The sequence below is a fragment of the Stegodyphus dumicola genome, chromosome 1 (genome assembly GCF_044657685.1).
Source record: "Stegodyphus dumicola isolate Sdum_Otavi_A_Nest chromosome 1, ASM4465768v1".
Taxonomy (NCBI): domain Eukaryota; kingdom Metazoa; phylum Arthropoda; class Arachnida; order Araneae; family Eresidae; genus Stegodyphus; species Stegodyphus dumicola.
In genome coordinates this window covers 116,619,591-116,637,731 of record NC_140768.1, presented here as the reverse complement: position 1 = coordinate 116,637,731, position 18,141 = coordinate 116,619,591, and the positions used below count along the sequence as shown (strand labels likewise).

Here is an 18,141-nt window from a genome sequence, read left to right as displayed (position 1 = left end):
TTATCAATACTGTGATCATTTCAACACACATATCAATACTGTGATCAGCATTTTGCTTATCAATAAGTTAATGTAGTAATAAGTTTTTATTAACATTCTTACTATTAATATTAAAAAATCCTATTAAGAATTCGAAAGAGACGATTAATAGCTGGAAATTAACTATAGAAACCTCAAATTTGAACTTCGAAAAATTCAGCCCTAGAATGGACGCTTAATTTAATCTCAAATAATCTGTTCTTCAAAAATTGGATCATCTTCAGAGAATACTCAATATCTGGTTTAAAAATTTTAGTAGCATTATAAATAGCAATGGTAATGCTTTTATCTGTTTCACTTTATACTTGCGGATGTATGGAAATATTATTCGCACCCTTTCATATCAGGTGGTTTAAGAGCTTAATAAATAAACACATAAAAAGGATTAACTTATAAAATTGTAGTTTTCGTTTTGGTGTTCTGACAAACATGCTAACCGCAACCACATAGCACAGTAATTTGACGTTACTGTCGCGACTGATGGTGTGAAGTACTGTAAAAAATTTTATTGCATTGGATTTTCTTCATGCTGGACGCTTCAATGTGTATCGACATAGCCGTAAGATCTTTACATATATTAGAATTGAAATTTATCAAATTTGTTGTTAAAAATGTCTTCTGCAGTATTCCTTTTATCTAATTTTTTCATTGCCAGGATAGTGGGATGGGTTATTCGTTCTACGTTTGAAATGTTATAAGGCATTCTGTGTAAAATGGGTCTAATTTTCGTTTTTGCATAAGTATAACATGTTTTAAAATAAAATTTTATGTATGACTTTTAATAATTTAATGCCAAATTTTAGTTTGTATTTACGGAAATTTTAGATCCTACCTAATGCCCTTGAAATTTCGGACATTTTTAGGGGCTTAATTTTAAGATTATCAATGTGTTAATGAAAATCAAGATGTATATTTCATATTAGAATATATGCATTTGTTATATTTGAAGCATTTTCAAAATTTTTTTATTTATCTTTAAGTTTGCGAAATGAAAATTTCCGGAAACTTTGAACATGAGTACCAGAAAAAAAGTCTCTTAATTTAATTATAATTATATTAATTTTCTGAATGTTCTATATTTAAATAAAGCTATGCTGAACCTGAGTTATTTAATAGATATTTGTGTTCGAGAATCGATAATAATAAGAGAATATTGGTTACAATTATTTAAATTGGAAAAACAAAGAATTAAATCAGAAATGCGTGGGAATGATATTTTGCATAAAATTTTGAAGAGGATATGCATTTTATTATCTTTTAATACATATTTTATTTCACTTGGTTTGGATAACTTAATTTTTTATTAAGAATTATCTGCCTAATTAGAGTACTTATTTAATTTCTTATGCTGAACTGGAATAATTTTGAATAAAATTACATGAATTACATGAATAAAATTTTAAGCATCCGTTTTTATTTAAATGAAATAAATGGGAATAAATAGTAAACAACATATAAAATACTTCATTAAGTATTCTATTACGTATTTACTGATGCAGGGCTGCATGATTTCTTTTTCATAAGTGGATAATGAAGGTTATGTAATGAAAGCAGTGAATTTGAAAGTTGCTGTGTAAACATAATGCGACTTTGCTGAAAACTTTTGAAAAAATTTAGATCTGTAGTGAGCATTTAAGAGTTATAAGTGTTTGAGTATGCTTTTAAAATATCTGCTAGCAAATGATCTATTTTACAAGGAAGGCAAATAATACTTTAGTTTTGAATTAAGATGTTTTAAAAAATAGTTTTTATTTTTAAAAAAGAAGTGCCTATATTGATGAAATCTTCCTCTATTTTAATGAGTTATATTGGCTGTAATTGTTATATAACTTTTTATTAAGCCAGATCAAATTTTTGTCATGAAGCTTGAATTTTATTCCTTAGTTTCACTATAGTTGCAAATTCTACTTGTATAAATGCAGTTGATTTATCTGTGTATTAATTTTAAGATTCTAGTGGCTTTAAATTTCATTTAAAGTTAAATATTAATAGTTATAAAAAGTGCTTAAATTTTCTGTTTATAATTTCTTCATCACAGAGTAGTTATTATTTATTCTGTGTAAATTTTGATAGCTATGTGTACATTTGTGAAATATAGCTTGCAGTATAAATAATAATTTGAATAAAAATTAACATAATAAAATTAAACTATTTAAGTATTTATTAATATTCTTGTAGTTTTTTTTGCTCTAATAGACAGAGTTGCAATAAAAATCCAGTACTTTTCCATTATGCATTTGCCACCCTTAACCCCTTAACTGCCGCGGGCGTATATATATGCCTTGCTCAGCCGATGCGTTACTGCCCCGGGCGTATATATATGCCCTTGTGTATATATACGCCCTTCCAAAATAACATCAGTTGCTTTGCGCTGCTACCCGTAAAATTATTCACAAAGCTTTGGAATGCAACACCAGAATGACCTTGACGAAATATGCGAAGGAGGATATTATTTCAGAGAAGTGTGGGGAGAAATTGGAGAGAGGGATGTGTCTAAAGCGCTGAAAGTAATGACTGCACGGTATTGGCTGGTGTTGTTTGAGTAAAACGTAATTTTTTTTTTTATTCTGAGTCCTCCGTTTTCGTTTACTTTATGTAGTAGGTTCCAGGAATAAAGAAAGATATAATGGATGTTTCAAACCCATTTAATCTTTTTTTAATTATTTTTTGATGAACTGCTCGTGCTTTATATTGTTACTGAAACTAACCGTTTTGTAGACGAGTATATGAAACAACACCTTGCAAATGAAAAATCAAGAACAATATCGTGGCATTCAACCAGTTCAGAAGAAATATATATTTTTATAGGCATACTGATTTCACAAGGTATAATGCTAAAACCTGATATTACACTTTACTGGTCCAAAAATGAATTGATGGAAACTCCATTATAGGGATCTTTTTTATTATAAAAACATCATTTTTATTATACTTACGTCTTTTTATTTTATTTTTACTCAAAATGTTAAATTTTGTGCATTCATTTTTTTTTTCTTTCACTGTTTATTTTGTGGAAGTAAAAAATTTTTAGAAAGTAAAACTAGCTCTTATTTCTCCCCTAATAAATCGCATAACTACGCGCGTCTATGTGAAAAACCATGGCACTGGGGAATGAATCTTGTACGTTTTCCGCGGCAGTTAAGGGGTTAAAGAGAACCCAAGACTCGCTGATAGCACCGTATGGGGAGTATGTGTGCAATTTTGTTTGTATGTAAATAAGAATAATAACACACACGCACATATTATTACAATAGTACCATCAAAATGCATCAAAATGCATAACAGAGAATTACTAAAGAACCTAATAAATTAATTAATAATAAATATCAATAGATGAAAATATATCACAGTAAATGCACTGAGGTTCATAAATGTGTTATGCATTTTGGCATTGCAAAGTTTACATTGTGTATAGATTTTATTACATAGAATGTTTCTTTTTTAAATTTTATTTCAGAATTCTCCATTCTCCATAAATTACAAATAAAATTTAAAAATGATGAAGTATTTAGTTTAAAAAAAAACTCTTATTTGTAACCATATACAATTAAGTTAGGATTGATTTCAGTGACGTTTTTTACACGTACTGATTCATTCTTATAATTTATTACTGTTTTAAGGAATTACCAAGTCTTATTGTTAATGAATTCTTATTTCCTTTGATTCTGTATTAGACTATCATGGTGAAACTTTTACAATAGCTCACAGTGACAGTTAGGTCTTTTGGAAGGAAACATAAAGGCAGGTCTAGAAAATTAATTTTTAAGGATATTTTATGATCCATTTTAGATTTTAGTATTTCTTTTATAAATTTTTCTTATTTTATCCTTCTGCTGTCTAAAATGTGTTACAATGTAAAAAAGATCTTCAAGTGATAGGTTTGATGTTATCCAGTTTGTATTTAAACTATATATATATATATATATATATATTTTCAATAGGGGACACCTGTTCCCAAGAGTTACAAAATTTTAGAATGAAATGTTTTTCATTCGTGGCGAACAAGAGGGGGTACAAAGTCTTCATTGTGCCCTTGTACTGAAAACCCTCTGATAGCAGTTAATGGAGGTTGATTGATTTTGTCATTAGCATTTAAAGTCTGTCAGTCTAAAAGTTTTATTGTTGATGGTTAGAAAAAATGGATATGAGACCTTCGTATAAAGGAATACGATTCCTAGTGTGTACTGTGTAAAAATTGGGATAGAACTTAAGCAGCTAATGATTATATGTTTCACCTAAATTAAATAATCCATTTTAATATGTTTTGGGAATACTTTCTGAATTTCATAGGCCCCCATCCAGAGCTTAAATTGCCCCGGAGCTCAGCGGAGCTGGGCTCTGGTACTTCTTAGTTTCTGGTACATATTCTAATTCTAGCCGGAGCGCAGCGTAGTCCTAAATAAAAAGGCTCCGGCATTTCTTTTATGTAACTGAAAAATTATTTCACTAAAATTTGATCTCGAAAATCTTATTTTTAGTAATAAGATTATATTAAAAATCACTTATTAAATTTTAATCTATCTCTTTAAATTTTATTTAATTTTAATCATTTAATGAGTTTAATCTTTAATTATTTTAATAAATAATAATTAATTAATTATGAATTAATTAAATAATAATTATAAATTAAATAATATTTAATATCAATTAAATTATTGTTAATTAATTTGATAGTCATTAACTATATAATTTTAAAATTATTAATGATTTTAATAGTCATTTTATTTATTTCTTTAACTCTTGTTCCTCTTTTCTGACGGTCTTCCATAGGGCTCCAGCACTTCTACCTTTAGAAATTAACACCTGCCCCGATCATAATGCCATCAAGGTTATTGCCAAGTTTGTCCGAAATGAAGTAAAATACCTTTTTCTTGGAAAAAATGATGAGGGCTTTTGCATGTATTATTCTGTTGACTGTGAAAGTTAGTTACCATCAAACAGTGAAAATTAAATTGGCAGAGACCCACCAAAAATCTTCACAAAGAATTTTGGAAGAACTGACTCTTCATTATTTAGTAAAAAATCAGTATTTGACATGCATCGTAAAAAGGCTTTCCTCCATTTCTTCTATTTTGTTGGGCCCTCTGATTTTAATAGAAAGTGTATTTAGAATGCTCAGAGTACGGATTTCTGGCAGGTTATTGCTGCAGTCTGTTACTCTTTAATCAGACATATTCAGCTGACTGTGTGTCCATTAATACACACTTTTATTGATGGTAGGATCTCGCAACATTGAAATAAATCTTTTGTTTGTTGTATTGTAGAAGATTATTTCCAAATTTTAATATCGTCTATTTTCGTAAATAAGCCAAGAATTGATTTAAAATTTTTCTAAAACTAAATTATAAAGGTTGGCTTAAATCCAGATCTGCTAATCTTGCAAAAAACATAGGTACTTTCCTTTTAGCCAGGAGCAAGTAGTCGTTGCCAAATATTGCACATCTTTATTTCTTTAGTTTAAGTTTATGGAGGAAAAAATTAAATGAGATATTTGTTTTATGAAAATGAGATGTTTTATTTTCAAAATTATTTATAATGCTGGTTTGGAGTGTCGTCGCCAAAATGAAAAATACAATATTGGCAAAATTTGCACTTCACTTCCTCCATTCTTGAACTTATTTTTCATTCATAGAGAAATGGTCATAGAATTTTGATCAACCAAGATCACCTGTAATTTGAAATTTCCAGTTTAAGAATTTCTCTTTCCACTCATCTTTCAGACAAAAAATAAAATGTCGTAGAAGATAAGACTAGCATAGAATATTATACAATACATAGAATATAAGACAACAAATGAATGAAAAAAAATCTACTATCTTCAAATAGGATAACTAGAATTAAATTCATCATCTTCAGCATTTTGTGTTTTACTTTACAACAATTTGATTGGCAAATAATCTACATGTTTTACATGCTTGAAAGTTACAAGAATTGCCCCCTCATGTCAGTTACATAAGAGGTTTAAATTCTGAGTAAATTTTTGGAAAATATATATATATATATACTCTCATCTTGTACAAGAATTGGCTTGTATTCAGAAATATACTTTAACTTTATTTTTCAAAATACAATGATAAGAGTTAGAAATAAACATGCCTTATCATAAGCAAGAATCATTTGGAAAGTTGTTAAGCTATTCAGTTTTTAATGAAGCTTTTAATTCATATAAAAGTATTTATATATATATTGACCAATACAATAGTTCAAAAATCTTGGTACGTGAAAGAGATGCTGTGTCTTAATTATTCTCTGGATATAATTAATAATATATAGATATAATTAGATATAATTAATAATTACATTATGGTCTAGTTAGATTGGTATACTAAGATATTTAGGTATTTCCTTATTATAGTGGCACTCAAAATTTATTTGCTTATCAACCGAGATGTAACATGTAGCGAGGTATAAGAACATGTGATGAGATTTTAGCAAGTTATCTTGATTTATTAGTAAATCAGCCCTGGGGACGACTATAATAAGAAAGTACCAACATTTATTTACAAGTTACTTACACATGCATTTGCTTGCTTTTACAAGTATCTTATGCAAGACTGAAAAGAAATTTTAAATCTGGTCATAATTTTTCTGCGTTTGTATACCATAATGTAAAACTTGGAGTTTAAACACCTATTAAATTAAGATAGAATAACACACCAAACAGGTATTAATTTAAGTCGAACAACAAAAATCAATGTTATATTTGCAAATTTTCACAGGACTAGTGTTAATGGTTTTACTGAACCATCATCCTCAGCTGCCAAAGCACAAATGAACAAGATATACTGATTAGATAAGAATGGCTGGACAGGAATTAAGCTACTGTAGGACAGGAATTAAGCTAGCCATTCTTATCTCGTTCGTTTGCGCTTTTGGCCAGCTGAGAGTGATGGTTCGGTAAAACCATCGAAACTACTCCTGTGAAAACTTGCTAATATAACACTGATTTTTGTTGCTTGACATCTAAATTAATACCTATTAAATTTTTAGCAAAAACTCTGTTAGACCATATCTTTCCATATTTAATCGATCAGCCCATATTAAGTGGTATAGAAAGCACAATGTTTCTTGACAATTATTTAAAATTATGGTGTTTAAAATTGTATATTGAGGCTTCAAAATCAGTACAAAGTCCGAAATCCGGACACCCATTATCCAGAACGATTTAAAATCCGGACTTCGAAACCAACAAAATTTTTCTTGTAGGCTATACACATGCACATTTGATTTTCCCCTCCATGCATAATAAAACATCTGGAGAGGCCTGATTCTTAATTTCACTTTGACACTAAATAAACTACCTTGTTAGTGAAGAAATAATCAATTTAGCATAAATTTGTACGATCAGTAATTAGTATTTGCTTGGCGCACATCTTGAACCGAAACGTTCCACATAGATGCATATCTGACGGCAACTTGGCGAATCATTATTAATTATACTTTCCTTTCATTACCGCATGTTTATCAAAACATGACAACTTGAGTAATGACTCATGTAGCGATACCTAAACAATTTTTTTTTATGTTAGTATTTGAATAATAAAGGAGTGTGGTAACCTTTTATGTTGACATTACACTTGGTGATGATTACAGATTTCAGTTGCCCTAAAAGATGTTGACAAAGAAAACTTTACCAGAAATTTCTTTCCATATGCTCAAAGTAGATTTTGTCGGTGATACTCATAGACCCAAATATTACATGCTATTTGAATTAAGAATAACTGATTTGTTATTCACATAAACTCGGAACCAGCACCAGGACTCGTAAGGCTGCGCCATGTTGCAGAATTTAGGATCCACAGAGACTGCATCAGGCGATAAGATATCTAGCACTGGCCCTCAATAAGACTTATGTAGGCATTTATTTATCTGATAAGCCTTAAGTATGTGCAAGAAATATACATAAGTGTAATAAATAACTAAACTAATACAATTCAGGCTTAATTGTCTCGGTGCATGAAAGAAGCAAGATAAAATTTAACGGAACAACTTGTTGTTAGTCTCCAAGTTCATGATGCAAAGATAGCTAAATTTGGTGAGGACAACTGCTAATTTTAAAGGTTTTCGAATATTGCAAAACAAAGTTGAAAATTTCCAGTTAACGGATTTTGTAAAGAAATGTGGAGAAGTGGTAATAAATGAAGATGATATAAAAGAAGTTTTTCATTGTGATGATAATGCTTCTCAATCATCAATCAATTAATGAATGGAGAAATCTGTAGTATGATTCTAGATCCAAAAAAATACTGATAATGAAGAAAGTAACAGAGATGTTACTGAAAACGAGAAAATTTTGATTGAAAAATTAGTCAGAATTCTTGAAACAGCAATTACAGGACTTCAACAATGTAACTAAATAAGAAATTATCTCTGTCTACAGAATTAAAGAGAAAGTATTAGCACAAAAAACAAAGTAACTTAAAACAACTTACATTGAAAGAAATGTTTAATAAGGTAAACAAAATATTAAGCCTTTTTTTGTAAATTTTGATACTCTCTCATAAATACTTCATTATTTCATATTTTTAGTTTTATAATTTCTACATGCCATCGTACTAGATTTAAACTGATGATGTATTATCCGAAAAAATCCATAATTCGGAATCTCTGAATTTGTAATGTATAATGTATTGGCTTTTCCCTGATGATTGTGTTTGTTTTCATAAAATTGTATATTTTCAGTTCTATCAGTATGTGTCTTATTATGAGTTTGTGCAGTTTTATCAGTATTTTTTAGGTATGTGCGAGTTCAGTTTTCTAAGTATGAGATATCATTTGCTGTGTATCTAATCAATATGGAACAAAAAACAGTTTGTGCAGAAAGAGAGTTGCAGGTTTAGGCAAAATATACTTCACTTTATGTTAAAGAAGTCCCATGTTCATAAAACATATTTCGTAAACTAATAATAATAATCACCATGCTCCTTTCTATACATGTTTCAGTATAAGTATGATATTTAGGTACTAAACTGAAACTCTGAGATTTTTACACCCTTCAATAATTTATGAAAATGTTGCTTTTCAAATCTAAATATGTCTTGTGAGAGATCATATAAAATTATGAAATGTGAGCCCAAAACAGTGTTATAAGATGGTGTTAACTGGGGAAGGGGGAATTCAGATTTAACTAGAAACACAAGTAGTATGCATAAAAAATACTTAATATATAAACTTAAGTGCTTATTAAATTATAATTCATTTTTTAAATTAATGGCTTTTTTCCATATTTAATAAAACAAAAAGTGTGTAAAAGGAATATAAAATCACGTTTTCCCCTGTTGGATCATTTAGGTTTATTCCTTTATTATCTAAGCTTAACCAAACCATTGTGAGCTGATAAAAGGTGGCCACACAATAACAGTGACGGGGTTTCGTGTTTGGGCAAGTCCAAACATGAAACATGCATAATGGGATTGATCAGTGAGCTCTGACACGCATTTGTGTTTAGTAGCTCAAAAAGGCTGTATGTGTGTTCAGTGTATTTCAGTTCTCAGTTTTAAGGGAAATTGTGTGAGTGAGTTAATTTTTTGTCATTGATTCTAATAAAATTTCTTATTTTTTCTCTTTCCCTCTTCTCCCCCCTCTGTGTTTAATATACAGATCTCCGTCAGATTATAGAAATACTTCAGTTCCTGATATTTAGAATATCAGATGCTTTTTTAAAACTATTTTCTAAGAATTTTTGCATGAAATCAATAATTAAGCATTCCAATAATAACTTTTGTACAAGTGGAGTAACAACTTTTTTATTAGTACAGTCAAAAGTCGTTAATCCGGACTCGTCGCGACTTCGGCGATTCCGGATTATTGATTTTTCCGGATTATAGATCATCAGTTTAAATCTGGTAAGATGGCATGCAGATATTATAAAATTAAAAATATGAAACTGTAATTTATGAAATAATGAACAATTATGATCTAAAGGTATCAAAATTTACAAAAAAAAAAAAAAAAAAAAACCTTAATATTTATTTACTTTATTAAACATTTCTTTCAATGTAAGTTGTTTAAGTTGCTTATTTTTTATGTGATAATACATTCTCTTTAATTCTATAAACAGACATAATTTCTTGTTCAGTTACAAAGTTCCGCTGTTGAAGTCTTATAATTGCTGTGTTGAGAATACTGACTAATTTGTCAATCGAAATTTTTTCGTTTTCAATAACCTCTCACTTTCTTCGCTATCGGAAGCAAATTATAATGACGAGGAATTTGATTTAAATCATATCAAATACTGAGTACATCGAGATGAAATACTACATTTAGTAAGGAATTATAAGCCAAATAAAATAAAAACATCTGTGCTGAAGATAAGGATAGTGCTGACAGATCAACTTCCAATTCATTGCGTGCGGCGGTGTTAAAGATAAGCAAAGTTTAGATAAACAAAGGATATGCCTTTATCCATTTTTTGCAGCAATTCCACTTTTTGTTTAATAGACTTTGAAACATACTTTCGCTTTGTAGATCCTTAACATATTAGTAAATATATATCAGAAATTCTATTTCACATAATCGAAATTTCAAGCTTACTTTTATAAAATTGCTCTAACAGTCTGCAAAAAATAATAAGCCGAATCCAATTCGAAGATTCGCAATCTGCAACATTAACTGAATTAGATAATTTTAGCTTAGCTTATACCGTCCATTATACATTAAATGCGCATTCGTAAATGTATTTTGTGCACACTCGCACACACATATTCGCAGCCGTAAAGGTCTTGCGCGCATGCGTCAAAGAGACGCATGCGCAGAAAGTTTGTAGCTTTGAGGTCCGGATTATAGATCATTCCGGATTATGGGTGTCCGAATTAACGACTTTTGACTGTATATAACAAAAAACTTGTACAGGAATTAATGTAATATTTATCACAGACAGTTTTAAAACTGTTTATTAATATGAACTAGTATTATGACGTACTAATTTTTTCACAGAAAGACCTTTGATGGTCAGAATCACTCTTAGTTGCTTATATCAGATTCTGTTCTCAATAGTTGAAAAGCGGGATGCAAAAATATCTATGGTTTCCCTCAAGTGTCATGTAAATAGAAGCCAACTTTTCCTTTAAAAGTTATCTTTGCCATATACCTTTTATATGCTTTCTAGTTATTAAAAAATTCAATCCTTTCAGAATGGGGCTATTTATGAATAATGTGTACTTTTATATTTTCATCTTTTTATTTTAAACAACTGATAAATTTCCTATGTGCTTATTTTGACTGTAGAAAGAAATATATATACTTTACTACTGTGAGACTAAATATGCTTGTGTATTTCAAGTATTATGTGCATAATATTGTATTAAGACTTCTGCTAAGTAGTATAATGTTTTGGGTATTACTGGTTTTGATAACTGATTTTTTGATGACTGATTTTTTCTGATCACTTTATCATGTAAATTAGTTTGTACTTTGTAATTTTTGTATTTCCTCCTTATAATTTTTTGGACTTACTTATTATAGCGGCCTCCAAAATTTAATCACTAATCAACCAAGATGTAACATGTAGTGGGCTATAAGAGCTTGTGGCGAGATTTCAGCAAGATATCTTGGTTGATTAGCAATTCAGTCTTAGGGCCACTATAATAAGGAAGTACCTAATTTTTTTTGTATGTTTTGTTTCCTAACACACTTATGTCTTGATTTGGCATTTTTTAAATCATATACAGTCAAAAGTCGTTAATTCGGACACCCGTAATCCGGAATGATCTATAATCCGGACCTCAAAGCTAAAATCTTTCTGCGCATGCGCCGCATTGACGCATGCGCATAGGCGTTTTACTCGTGCGCGCAAGACATTTACGACTGCGCATATGCGTCTGCGCAAGTGCAGAATACGTTTTCGCGTGCGCGTTTAATGTATAACGAACGGTATAAGCTAAAATTATCTAATTATCTATTTCAGTTAATGTTGATAATTGCGTTGTTCCTTAATCTTCGAATTGGATCCGGCTTATTATTTTTTGCAGACTGTAAGAGCAATTTTCTAAAAGTAAGCTTGAACTTTCGATTATGTCAAATAGAATTTCCGATGCTGGAGCTCCCAAAGGATCTAGAAAACGAAAGTATGTTTCAATGTCCATCAAACAAAAACTAATTGCTACAAAAAATGGATAAAAGCATATCCTTTGTTTATCTAACCGTTCCGAAATCTGTTTATCAATTTCACGCTGCTCTGCGCGGGGGGGGGGACGTCGCGGCGCGCAATGAACTGGAAGTTGATCTGTCAACACTATCGTTATCTTCAGGGCAGATGTTTTTATTTTATTCGGCTTATAATTCCTTACTAAATGTAGTATTTAATTTCGATGTTCTCCGTCTTTATACGATTTAAATCAAATTCCTCGTCATTATAAATATCACGAATACAAATCAAATAGTTTTCTGGTTGCAATTTTCTAATTTCGGCTATGCGTAAGGTATGCTTTACGGATCCGCGCGTTGAAAGAAATGTTTAATAAAGTAAACAAATAAATATTAGGCTTCTTTTTTGGTAAATTTTGATACCCTTTAGATCATAATTGCTCATTATTTTATAAATTACGGTTTCATATTTTTAATTTTATAATTTCTGCATGCCATCTTACCAGATTTAAACTGATGATCTATAATCCGGAAAAATCGATAATCCGGAATCGCCGAAGTCCCGACGAGTCCGGATTAAAGACTTTTGACTGTATTTACATTTTTAATGCATTTTATATCTGTTGAATGTTTTCTTTTTTTACTTATAGACATGTTTAAACACTTTATTTTTAAAATTAAACATCCAACCTTTTTAACAATCTTCACCAAACAATTTATCATTTTTATGGTAAATATCTGTATATCTTTCTTATCGAAAGCAAACTATGTAAATGTTGAAGCATGTTTTCAAAAATATATATGCTAGTTTTTGTTTTTGTAAATTTGTCTCCACCTTCATAGTGATTTGCTAGTTTGTATGTTTAATGAGTTCTGAGAAAGAATTTATTTAGTATGATTTGTAGTCAGAATTATAATTTAAGACTTGTTTTCATCTTTGTTTTCTTCAAATTCTAAGATAGTTTACTTGAACAAAAAATCTTTCCATTTTTAATTTTTCTCCATACTTATTTGATTTTCAAAATCGTTAATGTTCTTTTTCTTTGTAATTAGCATGGCTCATTTTGTTTCTAACAAGCTTATTTGCTCCATGCTAGCAATTTTCAGATTCATTTTATTATAGATTCATGTACTGCAGTTAATTTTCAGATTTGGTTTGTCAGTTTTTACTGTTATTTATTGCTTATTATGTAAACTACTTTAAAAATATTACTGTTGTATCTTGAATGAATTTCTGTGGGAGTGAAATTATTTAATAATTAAAGAACATAATCTTAGATGAGTAGACAATCAACTTGCAAAATATGATCTGAATACTTTTGTTTTAATCACATGCCACTGGCAAATATTAACCAAGTTTTGTTCAAGTTATGTTTTCATTAGAATAACATCAATCATATATATTATTTAAGGCTTGTTTTTCCTTGTATATAAATTATGTTTGATAAGATTTGAGGTGGCGGCTAGATGTTCCTTGATGTTTTTATTTCGCCATTTTACATTTTCCCGGATGTATTCTGTGTTTTCTATGCATGTGCTAATTTCAAGATCAATGAAATTGTATTTTGGGTTCACTTGGCAGAAAATAGAACCATATTCGAAATCTTCCGTCTTGTACCTCCTTCTAACTATCAAAAATAATGGTTGATCCATCTTTAATGGGTTTATTTCGTTCATTAATGTGATAACACTTCAGTCAGAAACCATGACAAGAAATGTTTCTTTTGTTTCATTGTAAATGTCACAAATATCCATTGGAAAGGGAATGTGCTTCTAGCATTATTTTATGTCTTGTGAACATGCTTTCATTGAATTATTTTTGTCAGTGCAATTGATGCTGCCAGTTTTTTCATTTTCTGCTTCCATCATTTGAAGAACAAATATCTCCCGCTGGTAATTATTATATTAAAAACCATTTTGTGTGCTATTTCTAGTTGCTTTTAGCAGAACTTGACTGATGTTAGATCTTGACATCAACAGTATATGCATCGTAAAGTTGTTGTACATGTTATGCGACTTCCTTCTAACCAATTTTTGGCATGTGTCAATGTTGCACTGCTAATTAATGTGTTCTTTGCTGGAATATAACTTCACTGGATTCAAAAGATTGCAATATTGATTTTCTGGTAGCATGCTGTATTTCTAGTAAAGTGGAGAGATTCGTTTCATTTAGAGGTAAGTTCTACTATGGATTGATAATGATCAAGTGCTAGGTAAAATTTTACTTTGATGTAAAAGCAGGGAAAATAGAACACGAGCATCTAATGCAACTGTTCAATGAACACGGAACTGTGTTTAACACTTTTAACCTTTCATATCTGTTGAAAAGATTTATCGTAAAGTACATCCATGTTTCCATGCAGTTTTTCGAAGAATGAAATGATGCAGAGACTTTGCTCAAGTTAAAATTTCAAAATGGATAAGGTAGAAAATGGCAAGCCAACTGTTCAAGTTGCGAGTGACAAAGAACTTATTTATCTTGTAGATGAGGAAAACAATAAAAAATCAATGATATTGATGGAACAAAAATGGATGATATGAAATTACATGCTGAAGGTTCTGAAGTCTTGTGCATAACTCGTCAGTAATTGACAGCATCCTGATGCTTCTCATAAGAATCTTTTATTGATCAAAAACTGGCATGATCATGTGGCAGATGATATTTATAGAACTGTTGTTAAAAAACATAAAATAAAAATGCATTTTTATAATATATCATAAAAATGCATGCAAAAAATGAGAAAATTTTACAATTTGCATAAAGTTTGTTTGAGTGTGTTAATTCCAGTTTTTCATGAACACTTTTGTCATTAATTAAAATCTAGTATAGATTATTTAATTGAAGGAAATTTTATCAAATAACAAGAATTTGTTGAAATATTTATATTAGTTCATGTGCACTTGTTTTTAGATTTTTCAAAAAAATCAAAAAATCATGTAAACCTAGGCATGATTTTAAATTTAGTCTTTACTAATTGAGTTTTCAATTATCGGAGGTAATTATGATTCCATTGACTTATATGATAGAGGTGCGGCAGACCACACATGTCCCCCCCCCAAGCCCCCATAAGTTAAGTTGCAGTCTTTGAGCTATTACAAAGTGCAAGATGACATGCACTGACATTTCAGAAGCAGCAATTTCTTCAGTAATGCTTAACATTATAAGAGTCATAACTTTACAACTAGTATCAAAGTTTTAAACTCTTGACTAGAGAGATTCTTGTTGCTAGCAAGATCCTCGCATAATGAGGGCAATAACTTTACTTACAATAAATGTTTCTGTGCCTTAATTGTCATTATGTGTTGTTAATAGAGCTTCTCATAGATTTTTTTTAATACATGAGTTTTAGTTCTATATGCAGTAATATACAACCTAAACAAATTGCAAGCTAGTTAGTTACCAATCTTTTACCTTGAATCTCCCCAGTGCAACCATCGTCTCTACTCTAGTGGTGGTAATTCAGACATAATCGGATACTTTGCACATAGACAAACAGTTGTGTCACTGTAGTATCTACGGCATGCTGACATAGCCATGCCCACAGTACCAACAGCATCACAGTAGCTACGGCTCATAACTACCACTTCCACATACTTAATTGCAAGAATGCACGGCAACAAGTTGGGAGTCTGTCAAACCATACCCATGGGCTTAAAACAGGTTCGCTTGAAACATTGTACAGGTTGTCTTATCAAAATATTGCTTCTATTAAAATGCTGCTAGGGGGCTCGTTGGCACTGCAAGTGTCATCCTCAAAAGACATCGTATTTGTGGCTTGCTTCAGAGATGGCAGTTTTTGGAATGATTGGCAAAACTGATCACTCCAAAATTTCAAGCTGCAAAACCCCTTAAAGCTACAGAACAGGCAGTTACAACTTCTAACTTTACTGGTAGCAGAAATCCAGATGAACGTTTCACAAGCATCTTCTATTGCCAAACATCACTATTAAAATAAGTAACTAAAAACTGGGAGCAAATAGTTCATTATATCAATTATAGACCGCTAGGTCTAACAACAACAAACAGCACCACTGGATTGTGACGGTGGTTGTACTGTTGAGGTGACTCCATGTAAGGGTTGTTAATTGACTATTTTGCAATTTCCTTAGGTTATTTGTTACTTACTGCATATAGAACAAAACTGTCAGCAACTATTATGTTAGCTAAACAACAGTTTGTTCCACAGAACTTCAATAACTTCTGACTCGTGTGTATTTTAAATTATTGCCAAGTCACATGGATCTTTAATTGCATAGCAAATTGCTTCATACTGGTGTTGTGATAAAAACTTACTACTCAGAAAGACCTTTTATACGATCTAACTTAATGCAGTGAATAATAAAGGAAATCCGATGCAACTGTCATAATGTGTAAACTTGAATCCATCTTGTCTAGCCAACTCCTGGACAGGCTACTGAAAATCCTTCACACCAGATCAATGTCACTTCAGTCTTAACAAAAATAGACACCCATCTTCCGTAAAGTTGTTCTCCAATACAGAAGCTTCCAATTCCCACTTCTGACAGTGTTTGTGCATGTGTGACAACAGTGTAGTGGTTGTCCATACTGATGCTAAGGCAAAGTTTAAAATTTAAAAAAAAATTAAACATTTAGCAATAGTAGCAATAAAAGCTCCCTGTGATAATTTGTTGTGCAGACACTGAAGACAATAAAAGGTTTCGAACTTAACCAATTTATTAACAATATAATAAAGAATAAAAACACAGAAAATAAATTTAAACAATATCAGAGTCTTAGGAAAAATATAATATAACTATCATTCATCAAATAATATTTTTACCTGGTCTCCAAAAACACTGGCATTCAATACAAACAAAAATGTCCTAAACAGTAATTATGCGGCCTAAAAATGAAGTTGGCTACACATTCAAAAAGTCCATGATCAATGGTCGAGAAAACACCTGAAATTTAAATCGAGTTCTTCAAAGCACTTAAAACTGGCCTAACTCCCGTTTGCATTAGTTGAACGCAAGGAATCACTGCTAACATATTTTAAATGCCACCTTCATTGAAGAACATGGATGCCGCCCACGGCAGTCACTCACATGGTAGCCTCTGGAACCAAGGAATTTATTCTGGAACAATCATCTTGTGGACAGGTACCAAGGAATTTTATTCAGGAACAGTCATCTTGTGAACAGGAACCAAGGAACTTTATTCACCGGACTGCATGCATCCTTCAAAAGGGGCTGGAAACCGCACACCCAAGTGCCAGGAAAGCAGGAACTAGAAGAAGGGCTGAGCCAGAGTGACGCGAGATACTTATAGCAGAAGTAGGCATGACGTCATCTCACGGCAACCAATCAGCTATTGACACGAATCAGCTTTCCAGATGACGTAACATCACGTTTCGTTTTTGCATCTCAATTAGGGTGAAACAGTCCGTTCTCAATGCAAACAGTGGCAGTAAGAAAAAGAAGTAGAAGTAACTAATGTATTACATTAAAAATAAGAACTAAACTAAATAAACATTTCAAGGAGGAGAGATGATGCAGTAAAAGGTTTACAATAAGTTATATTTTCCAACAAATGCTCCCCACGTCATCACCTCCGACCTGAAATAAAAACTGAATGCCAATATCTTTACAAAATTCAAAACAAGAATAAATAAATATCACAGTTTCATTCAATTCAAAAATTTTTATGAAAAATTTTCCTTTGGGAACATCTTATCCCATTATTCAAAAATTTTACCATAGCAAGAAAGTCCAACATGTTACAAAACAATATAAAGACATATATATGATCACACGCTTAATACTTTTACCCAGGGCCCTGGTCACTCATACAACATTCTACACTATACAGTTTTACATTTACTTAATATCCATCATAATATGACTTATAACATATTAGTTTCAAATAAACAAAACTCTTAATTTAAATACACATAAAAACAAATTTCATAAGAAAATTGTTCCACAAAATCTTATCAGATTATGCTTAGTCAGCGGTTTTGTCATGGGATCAGCCAGATTATCTTTACTTGGAACATA

The 18,141-nt window shown here is 30.8% G+C and overlaps 1 protein-coding gene across 2 annotated transcripts in view; it reads left to right on the top strand.

The window, feature by feature from the left end:
• The first annotated feature begins 446 nt into the window (after positions 1-446).
• Positions 447-18,141, top strand: part of LOC118201257 (protein tyrosine phosphatase type IVA 1-like) — a 78,859-nt gene continuing 61,164 nt past the window's right edge. The window contains exon 1 of one of the 2 annotated variants that reach the window (XM_085819709.1): positions 447-598. The gene's annotated coding sequence lies outside the window, so the exon portion shown is untranslated. The remainder of the gene's footprint in view (positions 599-18,141) is intronic. The other variant, XM_085819708.1, reaches the window with a different exon arrangement.